This window comes from Capra hircus, chromosome 18 (assembly GCF_001704415.2).
Source record: "Capra hircus breed San Clemente chromosome 18, ASM170441v1, whole genome shotgun sequence".
Taxonomy (NCBI): Eukaryota; Metazoa; Chordata; class Mammalia; order Artiodactyla; family Bovidae; genus Capra; species Capra hircus.
The window spans coordinates 52,543,508-52,560,016 of record NC_030825.1 but is presented as its reverse complement, the minus strand read 5'-3'; the positions used below and the strand labels follow the sequence as shown (position 1 = coordinate 52,560,016).

The 16,509-nt window shown below is 46.8% G+C and overlaps 1 long non-coding RNA gene across 2 annotated transcripts; it reads right to left on the bottom strand.

Moving 5' to 3' along the window:
- Positions 594–16,041, bottom strand: LOC108637992. 2 transcript variants are annotated; one of them, XR_001919507.1, is made up of 4 exons: positions 15,902–16,041; positions 15,375–15,514; positions 12,956–13,059; positions 594–1,429 (listed from the first exon to the last, which is right to left on the bottom strand). It is a non-coding gene; the product is annotated as an uncharacterized LOC108637992 (long non-coding RNA). The 2 variants fall into 2 exon arrangements; XR_001919506.1 differs by having other exon boundaries at positions 15,375–16,041.

Genomic DNA, 16,509 nt, shown 5'->3' with positions numbered 1-16,509 from the left:
ACGTCTCCCGCACCGACAGCCGGGTTCCTTACCACTAGCGCCACCTTCCTATACTGCTGTCCTTTTTATTCTCTTTTTCATGAACTTCCTTCACGCTTCCTCTTCTTGCTCTGTTCTCTCCACTCTCAGCACAACCTGGTCCTAGAACTTCCGCTTTCCCGCCATCCAGGAGGGAGGTGAGGAATGGCGGGGGTGGACAGGTGGTGGTGGAGACTGAGTATCTATCAGAGAATTAGGATATTCCTTGGCAAAGCAAAGTGTCTCTGCCAGAAATAGATAGAAGAGTGGTGTGCTAGAAGATCAGCTTTTCAGAAAAACAGCATCATAACATCAGCCTATTTCTGTGGTGTACATTCTCTTATCCTGTCTGGTTTTAAGCTACCAATCATTTTCACAACCAGCTCGAAAATTTCCTAAATATTTAACAATTGGCTTTTGCAAAACCTGCACAAACCAGCTCTAGCATGCTGGGTAGGAAGAGACAGGGAAGAATAGGTGATGTCTATCCGTGACTGCAGAGGCCAGATATGAATGTGTGAGAAAGAGAGGGGAAACTGAGAAAAGATTGAGAACAATAGCAGAAGAGAAAGAAATGAATATGAAAGTTGCAATCACATGTTTATTTCAGCATCCTTTTACATTTTATTTTTCTTTGCGTGTGCAAGTTTATTTTTTTAAGAATTTTTAAAATTAATTTTGCTTATTTATATTTTTTGTTCACGGGTGCGCAGGCTTTTCTCTAGTTGCGGAGAGCAGGGGCTACTCTTCATTGCGGTGCACGGGCTTCTCATTGCGGTGGCTTCTCTTGCTGCGGAGAATGGGTGCTAGGGTGCACAGGTTCAGCAGTTAGGGCCCGTGGGCTCAATAATTGCAGTTCCCAGTCTCTAGAGCTCAGTAGTTGCGGCACACAGGCTTAGTTGCTTTGAGGCAGGTGGAATCTTCCCGGATCAGGGATCGAACCCACATCTCCTGCATTGACAGGGCGGATTTACCACTGAGCCACCAGGGAAGCCCCTGTTTTGCAGTTTTAAAATTTGCTCCATGGACAGAGGCATGTTCTGGTCATCTGCTACTGTGTCTCCACCACTAACATGATGGAGCCTAGATGCTCAACAAATATTTATTGAAGGAAGGGAGAGAGGGAGGAAGGAAGGAAAGGTACAATGGAGCCATCACTACCTTTGCATGGGTTGTGTGCTGTGATTCACACTGTGGCTGTGTGAATGGCGCCCTCTGGAGTTGTGTGCGTACTGAAGCAATGTGCCTGGAGGAAGAAGGAAGGGGGGCAAAGAGGCCCATAAGGTTGTTGCTGGTGTTGTTTAGTCGCTCAGTTTTGTTTGACTCTTTTGCGACCCCACAGACTGTAGCCCATCAGGCTCTTCTGTCCGTGGGACTCTCCAGGCAAGAATACTGGAGTAGGTAGCCATTTCTGGAAGAAGCCAGACACAAAAAGTCACATATTGTATGATTCACTGATGACATAGTCAGAAGAAGTAAATCCACTGAGACATAACTGGTGGTTTCCAGGGGTTAGGGGATGGGGGAGTTGGGAGCAACCTCTTAATAAGTAGAGTTTTATTTGGAAGCGATGAAAGCGTTTTAGGACTATCTAGGTGGTGGTCATTGGAGAAGGAAATGGCAACCCACTCCAGCGTTCTTGCCTGGAGAATCCCAGGAACGGGGGAGCCTGGTGGGCTGCCATCTGTGGGGTCGCACAGAGTCGGACACGACTGAAGCGACTTGGCGGCAGCAGCAGCAGGTGATGGTCATACAGCTTTGTGACTGAGCTGAATGCCACGGAATTGTTCACCTTAAAACGGTTTAGATTTGGTGAATTTCATTTCAATAAAAAATTATTACATTGAATGAAAGAAGCCAGATGAAAAAAGAGAACCTACTACAAGATTTCATTTGTATACAATTCTGAAAACTACAAACTAATCTACAGTAACTGAAATAAGGGGAGTGAGTGCCTGGGTACTGTCGGGGTGGGGCTGAGTACAGAGGTAGGGATTACAAAGGCTCATGTGGAAACATTTTAGGTAAACATGTAAAATTGTTCAAAATTTCAGATTCTCCATCTTTTTTTCTTTAGCTGACTTAGTTGCCCTGAGCCATGTGGGATTGTCCCAGACCAGGGATCGAATCCTGAGTTCCCTGCATTTCAAGGCAGATTCTTCACCATGGGGCCAGCCAGGACATCCCCATGTGGAAGTCCCCATGTGGAAACTTGGGTGGAATGGATACATTCACTATCTGAACTGTGTTGATGACCTTACAGAGTGTGTGTGCACATGAAAACTCATTGAACTGTATACTTCAAATGTGTGTGGTTTCTTGCCTGTCCACTCACTAGAGCTGTAATCAAGGCTTGAGGTTATGGATTGCCTGTGTTGTCAGGAGGAGAGAATACTACCCCACCACTAATACGCCCAAGTTGGTAGACCCTGGATGTGTGCACACTGGTGTGCAATAATTATAACTGCTGGGCTTTATGTAGCGCTCAGTGTGTTCAGGGCACTTCAGGTGTCTTAGCTCATTTAATCACCCAAGTGAGTCAGTTGAATTTTACTTGACTCAACTTTCCTACCCCCTGGCCTTTGCACGTTCTGGGTCCTCTGCCTGGAACTCATTTCTGCCCTTTTGTGAAAAGTGAAAGTGAAAATCTGACAGTGTTAGTTGCTCAGTCGTGTCCAATTTTATGTGACCCCATAGACTGTAGCCCACCAGGCTCCTCTGTCCATGGGATTCTCCAGGCAAGAATACTGGAGTGGGTTGCCATTCCCTCCTCCAGGGGATCGTCCTGACCCAGGGATCCAACTTGCATTTCTTAGTTTCCTGCATCTGCAGGCGGGTTTTTTTGTTTTTGTTTTCATTAACCACTAGCACCACCTGGGAAGCCCCAGGGTGCTACAGTCAAAAGTACGTGCCCATGACCATGACCTCGGAGGTTAAAGTATACTTCAACCAATATGGATTCTCCCTAGCAGTCAGGGCCCCAGCTCAAATGGGGACCCATTCCGCCTGCATAACTTGAAAAGAGATTCTACATGAGACAATTGGAAAAAGCATGAGACTGTTGTGGAGACACAAGGGTTAGAGCAGTGTCCTGGTTCTGATACCACTGTGTTTCCGTTGCTGTTTCACTGCAACACGGAGGGGTTGCAAGACAGACACTCAAGAGAGAACCCTCTCTGGAGATGGCTACTTGACAGGAGCTCCAACTTCAGGCTGAAAAATTCACACAGCCAACAGCAGCAGTACAGGGAGGGAGCTGGGCAATTAACACCCCAGCTTCACTCAGTGTCCTCCCTGCGGTCTCCTGCTGGGGCTCCCCATCCACCGGACCCAGCTGGAAGGTGGGAGATCCCACTAACAGTCCCCACAGCACAGGGCAGGGGGAGAAGGGGAGAGAATGAATGAGGAAAAGGAAACCGCACAATCCACCCCGTGAGTCCGCAGTACAGAAGACACACAGTTCCCATCTGTTCCTTAATCATAGAATCATCTTGTGCTAATGACAAGGGATCGCACGCCCGCAGCTTTAGATGGCCAGTTCTTCATGAACCTCAATGAGAGGGGAATGGGGGGAAAGCCTGTAACAGAGCTGCAAAGGCCCTGACTGTGCGGCTGGTGGTGATGAGAGCCGCCTGCTTCTACCACCCCTTCTATGTTCTCTTACCACCTGCCAAACCTCCTCTGGACATCGCTGGGACACAAATCTTCATTCCTAAGGGAAGTAAGTGTTCAATAGTCTTCTCTTTATTGGCTTTTGGCCCTTTCTGCTGAACAGGGCCACCGGCAAGTAAATATTACCCCCAACGCATCCCCTGTCTTCTAAACGTAGTCCCCCTTGACCTGGCAAACCAGCCCCCCTCTGGTGGTCACACTCCCTCTGGTCCTCTTCTCCACCTCTTGTTTCAGCAGCACGAGGAACACATGGGGGCAGGCCTGGCTTCCGGTTGATTAGGGCTCTGATTGGGTTTCTCACCCACCCCAAGCCCACGGTCACAGAGACCAGGAGCAAAAATCCTTTAGGTGGGTTGCCATGTGTGCTGAGGGTGGGGACACTCCCTTATCCTCCCCTGTGTCGTGGACCCCTGCCTTCTGGCTCTAGGGCAGGTGACATGATGGACTGGCCAGTTTGAGACCTAGGGCATCTCCTGTTGGGTGGCAAGGTACTTTCTCTTCCTGGTGCCTTCAAAAGCCATCGTGGCCATCCAACCCTTCTGATAAGCCAACTGTGTCTGTGTAGGGGGGCACCTGGAAGGTCAGTGAGCTCCCTGGGGGTAGTTAACTGCCTCAGTTCCTTTGCCTTAAAATACGTCCTCTAGTTGGAAGCAATACTTCATGGGAGGACTTCCCTGGTGGTCCTGTGATTAAGACTCCACCTGCCAGTACAGGGGACAGGGGTCCAATCCCGAGTCCAAGAAGATTCCTGATGCTGTGAGGCAACTAAGCCAATATTGCCACAACTACTAAAGCCTGTGCACCTCGAGCCTGTGCTCCACAAGAGGTCACTTCAGTGAGAAGCCTGCCCACTGTAACAAAGAGCAGCCCTGGCTCACAGCAACTAGAGAGAGCCCACCTGCAGCAATGAAGACCCAGCGAAGCGAAAATTAAATAAATCAACTTTTTTTTTTTAAGAATAGAACTATTTCTCACAGTTTTGGGGGCCAGAAGTGCTCAGGGTGCTAATGTGATCAGGTTCTGGCGAGGGCCCTTTTCTGGACTGCAGGTGGTAGATTTCTCATTGCATCCTCACATGGCTGGAGGAGAGCCAACCAGCTCTGCCTTCCTCATAAAAGGGCACTGTGGTAATTAATGTTCAACTTGCCACATCTAAGGGGTGCCCAGATAGCTGGCAAAACATGATTTGGGGGTGTTTCTGTAAGGGTGTTTCCAGGAGACAATAGCATTTGAATTGGTGCACCGAATAAAGATTTTTGCTGTTGTTCAGTCACTAAGTCATGTCCAGCTTTTTGTGACCCCATGGACTGCAGCACACTAGGCTTCCCTGACCTTCTCCATCTCCTGGAGCTTGCTCAAACTCATGTCCATTGAGTCGGTGATTCCACCCAACCATCTTGTCCTCCAATGTCCCCTTCTCTTCCTGCCTTCAATCTTTCCCAGTACCAGGGTTTTTCTAATTAGTCGGCTCTTCTCATCAGGTGGCCAAAGTATTGGAGCTTCAGCTTCAGCATCAGTCCTTCCAATGAATATTCAGGATTGATTTCCCTTAGGATTGACTGGTTGGATCTACTTGCTGCCCAAGGGACTCTCAAGGGTCTTCTCTAACACCACAGTTCAAAGTATCAGTTCTTCAGCGCTCAATGTTCTTTATGGCTCAACTCTCACATTCTTATGTGACTGCTGGAAAAACCATAATTTTGACTGTACAGACGTTTGTGGGCAAAGTGGTGTCTCTGCTTTTTAATTTTGCTGTCTAGGTTTGTCATAGCTTTTCTTCCAAGGAGCAAGTGTCTTTTAAAGATGAATAAAGATGGCCCTTGTAGAAAAGAGTGGGCTTCTTCTAGTTCGCTGAGGGCCTGAGTAGAACAAATAGGGAGTAGAAGGAAGAATTCGCTCTCTGCTTTGAGCTGAGACGTCACTGTATCCTGCCCTGGGACATCAGTTCAGTTCAGTTCAGTCACTCAGACATGTCCCGACTCTTTGCGACCCCATGCACTGCAGCACGCCAGGCCTCCCTGTTCATCACCAACTCCCAAAGTTTATTCAAACTCATGTCCATCGTGTCGGTGATGCCATCCAACCATCTCATCCTCTGTCATCCCCTTCTCGTCCCGCCTTCAGTCTTATCGGGCCTTCTTATCTCAGGGTTTCTACCTTAGACTGGGACTTAGACTGCTTGTTCCCCTAGTTAACAGGCTTGAAGTTTCAACTGTACTGCCACATTTTCTGGGCCTCCAGCTTACAGACAGTAGATCCTGGGACTTCCTAGCTTCCATAATTTCATGAACCAATTCTTCATAATAAATCTACATATGTTTCTATATATCTGTTTGGGCTTCCCCGGTGGCTCAGATGGTAAAGAACCCACCTGCAATGCAGGAGGCCCAGGTTTGATCCCTGGGTCTGGAAGATCCCCTGCAGAAGGGAATTGCTGCCCAATTCCAGTATTCTTGCCTGGGAAATTCCATGGACAGAGGAGCCTGGTGGGCTACAGTCAGTCCATGGAGTCACAAAGAGTTAACACAAGTGAGTGAATAACACACACACACACACACACATATATCTGTTTATACCCTATTGATTCTGTTTCTCTGGAGAATTTTGATGAATATGGGCACTAATCCCATCATTAGAGTTCCACCCTCATGTTCTAATGACCTCCCAAGGACCCCAGCTCCTAATACCTTCATACTGGGATTAGCATTTCCAGTGCACCAGGCATTCAGCCTTCACTGGGGCCCAGTAATAAGCCTAGATGGCTCACCGGTAAAGAATCTGCCTGCCAATGTAGGAGGTGCAGGTTTAATCCCTGGGTCAGGAAGATCCCCTGGAAAAGGAAATGGCAACCAGCTCTAGTATTCTTGCCTGGGAAATCCCATGGATAGAGGAGCCTGGCAGGCTACAGTCATGGGGTCTTAAAAGAATCAGATATGACTTAGTGACTAAACAATAACAAGAAGCCTAAAGCCCCTTTCCAAATGTCTGATTGCACTCTTCAGAAGAAGGCCTGAATTTTCTCCAAAACAAGGAATTCGGCACTGTGATTCTCCTATGAGACTCTGTAAGATGTTCCATGTTGTAATATACCGGGTTTGAAACATAAACATTCTTACAGTCATTATTTCTGAATACAGTCACCCAGGAGTTACTTAGAAGGACATTTTAATATTTCCGGGGTCGGGGGGAGATTTCTAGTATAACTCTTTTGTAGTTTAAATGGTTTGTTCTTTTTTCTAATTTATGGCTACTTCCTATATGGCCGATGGCTTACTATCCCTGCTGCTTGATATTAAAATGTATCTGCATTTATCAACTTGCGATTGTACTTTTTCAGAACCTGTTGAGGATTAGCCAAGTCTGATTTCCTCTTACAGAAAGTTAAGGCTTTTGCCCAAGGATATTTGTGAAACAAGGTTACAAGATTTTAAAAACCAATTTCAGAGAAGTTAATTTGTGAACCGGTTCCAGATTTTCCATTCTTTGGCATCGAATAAAGCTTGTTTTGTTTTAGTCTTTAAAAAAATAAAAAATCCGAAGTTCCTGATTCATTACAAAAAATCAACAGTGGGTTAAAAAAACAAGTATTGGAATTTAGATTTTACTTGTTTATTTGTAGAGCCTTGAACCAACTAATGCTCCTTTGGTTTCTAAATTATTCCTGTTGGGACTAAAGTCAATTTCAGTTTGCAAAGAATCAACTTTTCAAGCTGTTTAAATTCTTCTAGTTTGAGTTGCAAAGGTGGAGGAGAAAGAAGAGGGATTAAGAAAAAGAGAGAAGAGAAAAGAGAAAGAAACGGAGGGAGAGCAATGAAAAATAAAACCAAACAAAAATTCGCTACAGAATGTAGAAGGAGGGAAAATACTAGAGACAGAATGAGGCTGATTTGTGATATCTAAAGATCAGCCTCTCTCTTTTGGACATCAACCTCTAATCTGATCCCAGAAGCAGACTGATTCTTAACTCTGATCCCAGGTCAAGCCCACATTCTGACTATCAACATCTTCTCACAAGCAGTTCCTGATCCTGAGCAGGCTAAGCCCTAACCCTGACCCTAAACCCCGGTTCTCTCTACACTGCGAACTCGAACTTTAAAGCATCTAAAATAGTCCTTCGCCAAGTGGACATTCACATCCAGAGATGTGGTTTCATGGTTTCATGGGGTCACTGTCTGCGCCCTGCCAGCCTTCAACTTCCCTCTCTGCATCTGCTTTGGCCCCACCCCCCACATCCTCTAAAGCAATCTACTGAAAAAAACTCACTTCCTTGATCTTCCATCCCGTTCACTGCTTCTTCCCTTCTGGGTCAAGCATCTTCAATTATCTGGACACATTTTTGTGTTAATTTACTTATTTGTTTATTTTATTTAGCTGTGTCGGGTCTTAGCTATGGCGTGAAGGCTTCATTGTTCCACCACATGTGGGATCTTAGTTCCCTGACCAGGGATCAAACTTGCGTCTCCTGCATTGGAAGGTGGATTCTCAACCAGTGGACCACTAGGGAAGTCCAGCCCTGGACACTTTTTTTTTTTTGGCTGCCCTGGGGCTTCACTGCTTGCGGCTTTCTCATGTTGCAGACAGCAGGGGGGCTGCTCTTCACTGCAGTGCACAAGCTTATCGCAGTGGCTTGTCTTGTTGCAGAGCATGAGCTCTAGAGGGCTGGCTCAGGGGTTGTGGCCCATGGACTTCGTTGCCCCGAGGCATGTGGGATCTTCCCGAACCAGGGATCAAATTCCTGCCCCCTGTGTTTGCAGGCAGATTGTTAACCACTGGACCACCGGGGAAGCCCACAATTTTTTTTTTTCTTCTAGTTTTTCACCTTTCACTCAGTCCTCCATGCTTTCTTTCCTTCTCTTCTTCCTCTAAAATTGCTTTTACCAAGGTTGATGTAGGAGACGGATGGGCCCCTGATCCGAACTGCTGGTGTCTGTCCAGTGGAGTAAAATCGAAGCTTTGTTCTCACCCAGACACTCTGAGGACAGAGCTAGTGGCAGGAGCTGAGCTCTGCTGAAGTAAAGAGATAAGACGACCACTCCTGAGGTCAAGGGAAACTTCCCTGTGTGCACCTGTGTAGGAAGGCTCCTTGGGAGTCAAAAAGGGAGGCGGGGTCGTCACCCAATATGTGTGGACATGCCTCTGCGGTGGGATCCATCTCAGCAAAAAGTTACCCATGTGACTTGGGGAGGATCCTAGGACAGGTCTGATGTGGAAAAAGGTTATATAACTGGCCAAAGGTAAACAAAGACCCAGAAGGACTGTCCTGAATGACTGATTTAAATCATGTCTTAACTACGCTTCTCATTCAGGATACCCACATTCCTCTCTGGGAGTGTATTTCTGCCTTGCTTCTATCTTAAATAAACAAACTGCTTCTCTGTGTGCTCTCCCACATATTATGCTGTGTCTCTAATAAAATTTCTTATTGTCTTAATTTTCTCTTCCTTGAAAAATTCTTGCTTTCAGTGAGGGGTAAAGCGAGGGGAACTTTGCCTCTAGCCCCTGGTGGCCTCACTACTAGGATTCCTGGTTTTCATTCAGGCTCAGTTCAGTCGCTCAGTTGTGTCTGACCCTTTGTGACCCCATGAATCGCAGCACACCAGGCCTCCCTGTCCATCAGCAACTCCCGGAGTCCACCCAAACCCATGTCCATTGTGTCGGTGATGCCATCCAACCATCTCATCCTCTGTTATCCCCTTCTCCTCTTGCCTTCAATCTTTCCCAGCATCAGGGTCTTTTCAAACGAGTCAGCTCTCTGCATCAGGTGGCCAAAGTATTGGAGTTTCAGCTTCAACATCAGTCCCTCCAATGAAAACCCAGGACTGATCTCCTTTAGGAGGGACTGGTTGGATCTCCTTGCAGTCCAAGGGACTCTCAAGAGTCTTCTCCAACACTGCAGTTCAAAAGCATCAATTCTTCTGTGCTCAGCTTTCTTTATAGTCCAACTCTCACATCCATACATGACTACTGGAAAAACCATAGCCTTGACTAGACGGACCTTTGTTGGCCAAGTAATGTCTCTGCTTTTTAATATGCCATCTAGGTTGGTCATAACTTTCAGGAGCCAAGTGTCTTTTAATTTCATGGATGCAATCACCATCCGCACCGATTTTGGAGCCCAGAAAAATAAAGTCAGCCACTGTTTCCACCGTTTCTCCATCTATTTGCCATCAAGTGATGGGACCGGATGCCATGATCTTCGTTTTCTGAATGTTGAGCTTTAGGGCAACTTTTTCACTCTCCTCTTTCACTTTCATCAAGAGGCTCTTTAGTCCTTCTTCGCTTTCTGCCATAATGGTGGTGTCATCTGCATATCTGAGGTGATTGGTATTTCTCCCGGCAATCTTGATTCCAGCTTGTGCTTCCTCCAGTCCAGCATTTCTCATGATGTACTCTGCATATAAGTTAAATAAGCACGGTGACAGTATACAGCCTTGACGGACTCCTTTTCCTATTTGGAATCAGTCTTTTGTTCCATGTCCAGTTCTAACTGTTGCTTCCTGACCTGCATATAGGTTTCTCAAGAGACAGGTCAGGTGGTCTGGTATTCCCATCTCTTTCAGAATTTTCCACAGTTTATTGTGATCCACACAGTCAAAGGCTTTGGCATAGTCAATAAAGCAGAAATAGATGTTTTTCTGGAACTCTCTTGCTTTTTTGATGATCCCGCAGATGTTGGCTAATCGGGTTCAGTTCCTGGGCAGGGAATCATTAAACATATACATCCACTACATTTTCATTAGTATTGTCATTTAAAAATATCAAGTCTCCTAGTACATGAGCACAGAATATCTTTCCACTTATTTATGTCTTCTTTAATTTCTTTTACTGTGTGTTCTCCTTTTTAAAAATTGTTTTTCAGTTTTTCTGTGTACAAGTCTGTCACTTACCTGGTTAAGTTAATTCCTAAGTATTTCATTCTTATTGATGCTGTTGTACATGGGATTTTGAAATTTTCCTTTTCATACTGTTCACTGTTTATTTATAGAAATATGGTGAGTGTCTCTCCTGGGGCTGTGTCTCCAAGGAATCTTACGTGGCTAGGCAGGGTGTGAGGACTTATCCCAAACGGAGGCTGGGACACTAAAAATTCTAGAGGTAGAGATTCATTTGGAAACCCAGGATTTCCTGGTAGGGCAGGGAAGATCCATGCCCTACCGGGGAGGAAGGTCATTTCTCAGAATTGAGATTGAATTCACATCCCTACTGGAAGCCGATGTGATGTTTCCTCTGTGCAAAGGGGCAGTGAATTCAGAGGGCCTTCCATCAGTAAATCCCCACCCCAAGACCCCTGAGAGGCACATATTCATACCTGTCACACTTGGTACCCAGAGAAAGCTGCAACCATGAAAAGGTGGGAAGTTATAACACACAACAATAACCATCAGTCTTTCTTAGATTTCCAAAGCCTTCAAAAATATCTGAGTGCCAAAAGGCCAGATTGGAACTGAGTGAGAGCTGATTTGTTCCACCACGTGCCCTGACCGACCAGGGAATCCCTACCCTCTGAAATATGAGAGGTGATCTCAGTCCCCACCCTCAGTCTGGCACAGGTCCTCACACCCTTCCTAGTCATGTAAGAGTCCCAGAGACATGGCCCCTCTGAGGCCACACCAGCCAGGCAGCCGTGGGATGGCCGAGCTTCCAGGAGCCCTTTCCTCATCCTGCCTCCTTCCCCCTCCTGCCTCTGTCATGGATGCGGGCATCTCCTATGGTGAGACTTTCCCTGCCTCTGGTGCCCTGGGTGCTGTGGGCCTCAGCCCCTCCTGCCTCTGGAGCCTGCTGCCGAGAGACACACCTGTGAGACATACCTGGGCAAAACTCAGGCCTTGTGAACTGGCAGAAATCTTCAGAAGTGCACTGAGGCCTCCCCTCAATCCCCCACACCTTGCCCCACCACCACCTCAGTCTAATGCACTGGGGTCTGGACCACAGACTGAGGGAAGCGAAATCCTTAAGTCTTAATCATGGGCCCCCAACCCTGCCACCACCTGCCACCTCCTTCAGCTAGAAGTCACATCAGCTTAGGAACAGCCTGTTCTGAGGCCATAAGGCAACTCTGCATTTTCATGGTACAAACACTCTCAGCTCCTAGAAGACCTTCTCAGGTTCTAGGCATGAGTCTTCCTCTATCTCAGTGACTCAGAGAAGTATAACTCAGAGAACATCCCTTAAATCCAATCCCTCTTATACTTCTAATCTCACTGATTTCTGAGGCCAGCTTAAAAAAAACAATCTGCTTTCAAAGTGCTCCTGTGATTACATTAAGCCCACTTAGATCACGTCTTTTTTATAAACTCAGAGTAAACTGATGAGTGACCCTCTGCAAAATCCCTTTTGTCACGTAACATAACACAATTACCCACAGGATTACTCATCACACATTCTCAGTCCAGGGATTAGGAGTAAGTTTTGAGGTTCCATCCTAGAATGTTGCCCTACAACAGCACCAAATGGAAGCTGTTCTTGCTCTCAGGGAGAACCCACCAGTTAGGATACTCTACTCAGCAAGATTATAATTTTGAATTGAAGGAGAGATCTTAAAAAAAATAAAAGCTTCACAGAGAAGCAAAAACTAAGAGTTTGTTAATACTGAACTTTATTGTTTTAGCTTAGTTGCTAAGTCATGTCTGACTCTTTATGACACCATGGACTGTAGCCAGTCAGGCTCCTCTGTCTGTGGGATTACCCCAGGCACAAATACTGGAGTGGGTTGCCATTTCCTTCTCCATTGGATCTTCCTGACCCAGGGATCGAACCCATGTCTCCTACAATGTCAGGTGGATTCTTTACCACTGAGCCACCTGGGGAGCTCCAGGCAAAGGTAAAGCCTTGAAAAGTCGATCTATTAATTCAAGGTCAGCGTTTAGTCACCAGCCCCAGGTCTCCAGTTCCTTGGCCCACAATTCTGCTTCTTCTGTCAACAGACCTAGAAAATGCTCCCAAGCGCAACTGACTGGGATTTCCATAACCTTCCCCTGGATGCAACTCAGGAACGCCCTACCCTACAAGCTACGGAACAGGGAACCTCAAACCATGGCACCAGTTGAGGGTGGAAACTCCTGAGAACAAACAGGAGGGCTTTTGACTGTAGATAAAAAAAATAAGCCCCTTGTCTCTAGTGGATGGAATCAAACCACAGCAGGATCAAGGAAACCAGTTTTATATCCAGAGATCAGGACTTGGCACCACAATATGAAGGTGGAGAGGAAACAAGAAAACCACATGCTTTAGGAAAATAAAGCCAATTGCAATAGTTCTTACTCACCCCTGGTTTTTTATTTTCACTGGGTTTTTATTTTGTTTTTCCTTTCTCACACAGGCCTCTGAGTCCCCTGAGGATCTAGAAAGACCAGGAAAAGGAGTGGCTCCCTGGAGGGTGGAGAACACAGGATGAGATTCGATGGCTCTGTTTTATGACTGTACTGTCGGTAGAAAAAGAAGTCACCCTATCAATTCCCTAACTGCTGGTGAGAGAAAAAACCAAAAACCAAAACACTCCACCCCTAAAAATACCCCACCCCCTGCAAAATACTAGGGCCCTGCCCCTCTCAGTACCTGCAAGAAACAGGAGGGCGGAAAAGCAGAAAGGCCTGAGCCTTAAACAACCACCTCATGAGCACATCCTCCCAGCCACCAAGTCTGAAGCTACTTGCTGTGATTTCGAGTTGCTGGAATACTTTGTCTGGCTCCGTAAAATGTCTCTGACCATCTTCCTTGATGCCCAGAGACCCATTCCTTTGGGTTTGATCCTTCAAGTGACTAAACTTTTTTTTTTTTTTTGCCACATTGCATGTCATGCGGGATTTTAGCTCCTGACCAGGGTTTGAACCTGTACCCCCTGAAGTGGAAGCACAGAGTCCAAACCACTGGACCACCAGGGAAATCCCTGATGGAACATTAAGACTAAAGAACAGAGTCTTATGCTCAGCCCCAGACAAAGGCTACCGTCCCTACTTCCTGCCCTAGCACAAGCCTCTCCTCCACCGTGAAGTCCTTCCTTCTCTGGCCCTTGCTCTCAGCACACTCCAGTGGTGAGCTCTCTCAGGGGTCCACCTGCAGCCTAGTAGTGGTTCCGTCTCCATGCTCCCACAGTTCGATGAATATACCTCCGTTTGTAACAACACACCGTAATGATTTTGAAAATTAAGATGAAGTATGAAACAGAAAACTATCATCAAGAATTCCATTTTCTACCCATAAAAAGTGAAAGTGTTAGCCACTCAGTGGTGTCTGACTCTTTGCAACCCCTTGGACTGTAGCCCCCACCCCAGGCTCCTCTGTCCATGGGGTTTCCCAGGCAAGAAGACTGGAGTGGGTTGCCATTTCCTCCTCCAGGGGTCTTCCCAATCCAGGGATCAAACACATGTCTCTTGCATTGCAGGCAGATTCTTTACCATCTGAGCCATCAGAGAAGCCCTTTCTACCCACAGTCTAGACTTAATCATTATTTAGCAACTTGGAAAGTTTCTTCCAATTTCCTTTTCTGGGGTGGCAAACTGTAACCTCCTGGAATGCAAGGATGATATACTGTTTTTTTGTCCATGTGACATGCAGTATCTTAGTTCACAAATCAGGGATTGAACCTGTGCCCCCTGCAGTGAGAGCACAGAGCCCTAACCACTGGACTGCCAGGGAATTCCTAATGACGATATACTTTCCCCCCATTCGTACAGTTCTGGAGGTTACAAGTCCAACATGGTGTCACTGGGCTTACATGAAGGTGTTGGGCAGACGGTGTTCTTTCTGGAGATCCAAGGAGTGAATCTGTTCCCTCTCCTGATCCAGGCTCCAGAGACGCCCACACTCCTTGGTGCCCCGCCCCCTGCATCCGCCAACCCATCTGGGATTCTGCCTCCATCTTTCTTCAGATGGAGTCTGATATCACTCAAGATAGCTCACTGCATTTACATGGAGAGATCTGCTTTTTATAAGGGGTTTCCCAGGGGGCACTAGTAGTAAAGAGCCCGCCTGCCGTGAGAGGAGAAGTAAGAGATGCCGGTTGGATCTCTGGATCAGAAGATCCCCTGGAGGAGGGGCTGGCAGCCCACTCCAGTCTTTTGCTTTTTATAAAGTCCTTTTCTGTTCACATGAAGCTTATATAAACATCTTCGTAGCTTATACCTGCCAGTCCTAATTCTGCCCTGATAATTTCTACATGCCTTTTCTATTTCATCTTTTTTCAGTCTTTCCTTTTCATATTATAATTAAGGCTAGTACATAGACAAAAGTAATGCCTGGGCCACAACAGGGAATTCCTTCAACAAGATGAGTGTAAGGCATCCCCTCTGAAGCCTGTTGCTAGGCTTGGGATTCAGCAAAACCTTTAACTCTAGGACACACTCCCAGACCCCCAGAGACAATAACTGTGACACAATCCCCATGCCTTCTGAATATTCCTATCTTCGGATTAAGACATTTTCCAGAATGTCACTCATGAGTTACTGCCACCCAGTCTTTCTGGTCCTGCAAGGCAAGACTTGTCCATCATGTCCATCTCCAGCTGCCCTACCCAGACCCTTGGCTACAAGACCCCTTCCCTCAGATGACCAGGGTGACACTTTCGCCTGTTCCCGTAATTATAAGAGCTCACACTCACTCACACTCACCAACTGCCAGGCAAATACCGTGAGTGTTATCACCCATGTTTTGCCAGGTTAAAAAAAAAAACCTAAGACAGGACTTACCTGGAGCTCCAGTGGTAAAGAATCTGCCTGCCGATACAGGGGTCGTGGATTTGATCTCTGGTCTGGGAAGATTCCACAAGCCCCGCAGCAATGAAGCCCGTTTTCCAGAACTACTGAGCCTGTGCTCTAGGGAGCATGCTCTGCAATTAGAGGAGGCCCCGGAATCAGAAGCCCCGGCACCGCAATGAAGAGGAGACAAAGTCTATGCTCAGCAACAAAGACCCAGCACAGCCAAAATTTAATTATAAAAAAACAACAAAAGTGAGACAGAGAAGCTGAGCATCAGAAGAAGACAGCATCGTAACAACATAATTTAATCTCCTCTCCCACCCAAATGTTAATGGTTCCATCTTTGCAGAGGACACCCTTAGATTTCACTTAGAGGTCTCCTGAGTGAAATCCACCTCCTAGAGGGATTTTTTTCCCCTTCCATTTCCAGGATTTTGCCCCTTTCCATTTCCACACTCAGCCTTTTGTTTCCTGTCTTGCTCTTCACTTAGGCACCTGTTTCCTAACACCACACTCACAATGACACATCGTTCTTCATAAGGGCTTGCTTTTATAAACTGCAGCTTCTGTCAGGGAAGAAACAGGGGCAGGATCCCTGTCCCCATAAAATGTCGTTTTTATTGAACTGTCAACTGTTTGCACAGCCACTCTCTGGCCATGGAAGGTGTGCACTGGGGAAAAAAAAAGTGTGTAATAAGGAGGAAGCAGGAGTGGGGAGAGTCCCTGGAAGGGTCACAAAGAGCAGGAGATTGCAGATGCAGAAACGGTCAGAAAACACACCCAGAGATTAGGGCTTTTCAACAATGGCAGCCCCATCTGCCTCTTTCCATACCTGTTAACCCCAGACTTCCTCCTCCGCCCGTCCCGCCCAGCCTTGACTTAGACCAGTACTAGGGGTCTGTTGCTATGCTCAGTCACTCAGTTATATCCAACGGATTGCAATCCTAGGAACAGTAGCCCACCAGGATCCTCTGTCCAAGGGATCCTCCAGGCAAGAATACTGAAGTGGGTTGCCATGTCCTCCTGGGTCAGGAAGATCCCCTGGAGGAGGACATGGCAACCCACTTCAGTATTCTTGCCTGGGAAATCGCATGGACAGAGGAGCCTGGAGGGCTACAGTCCATGG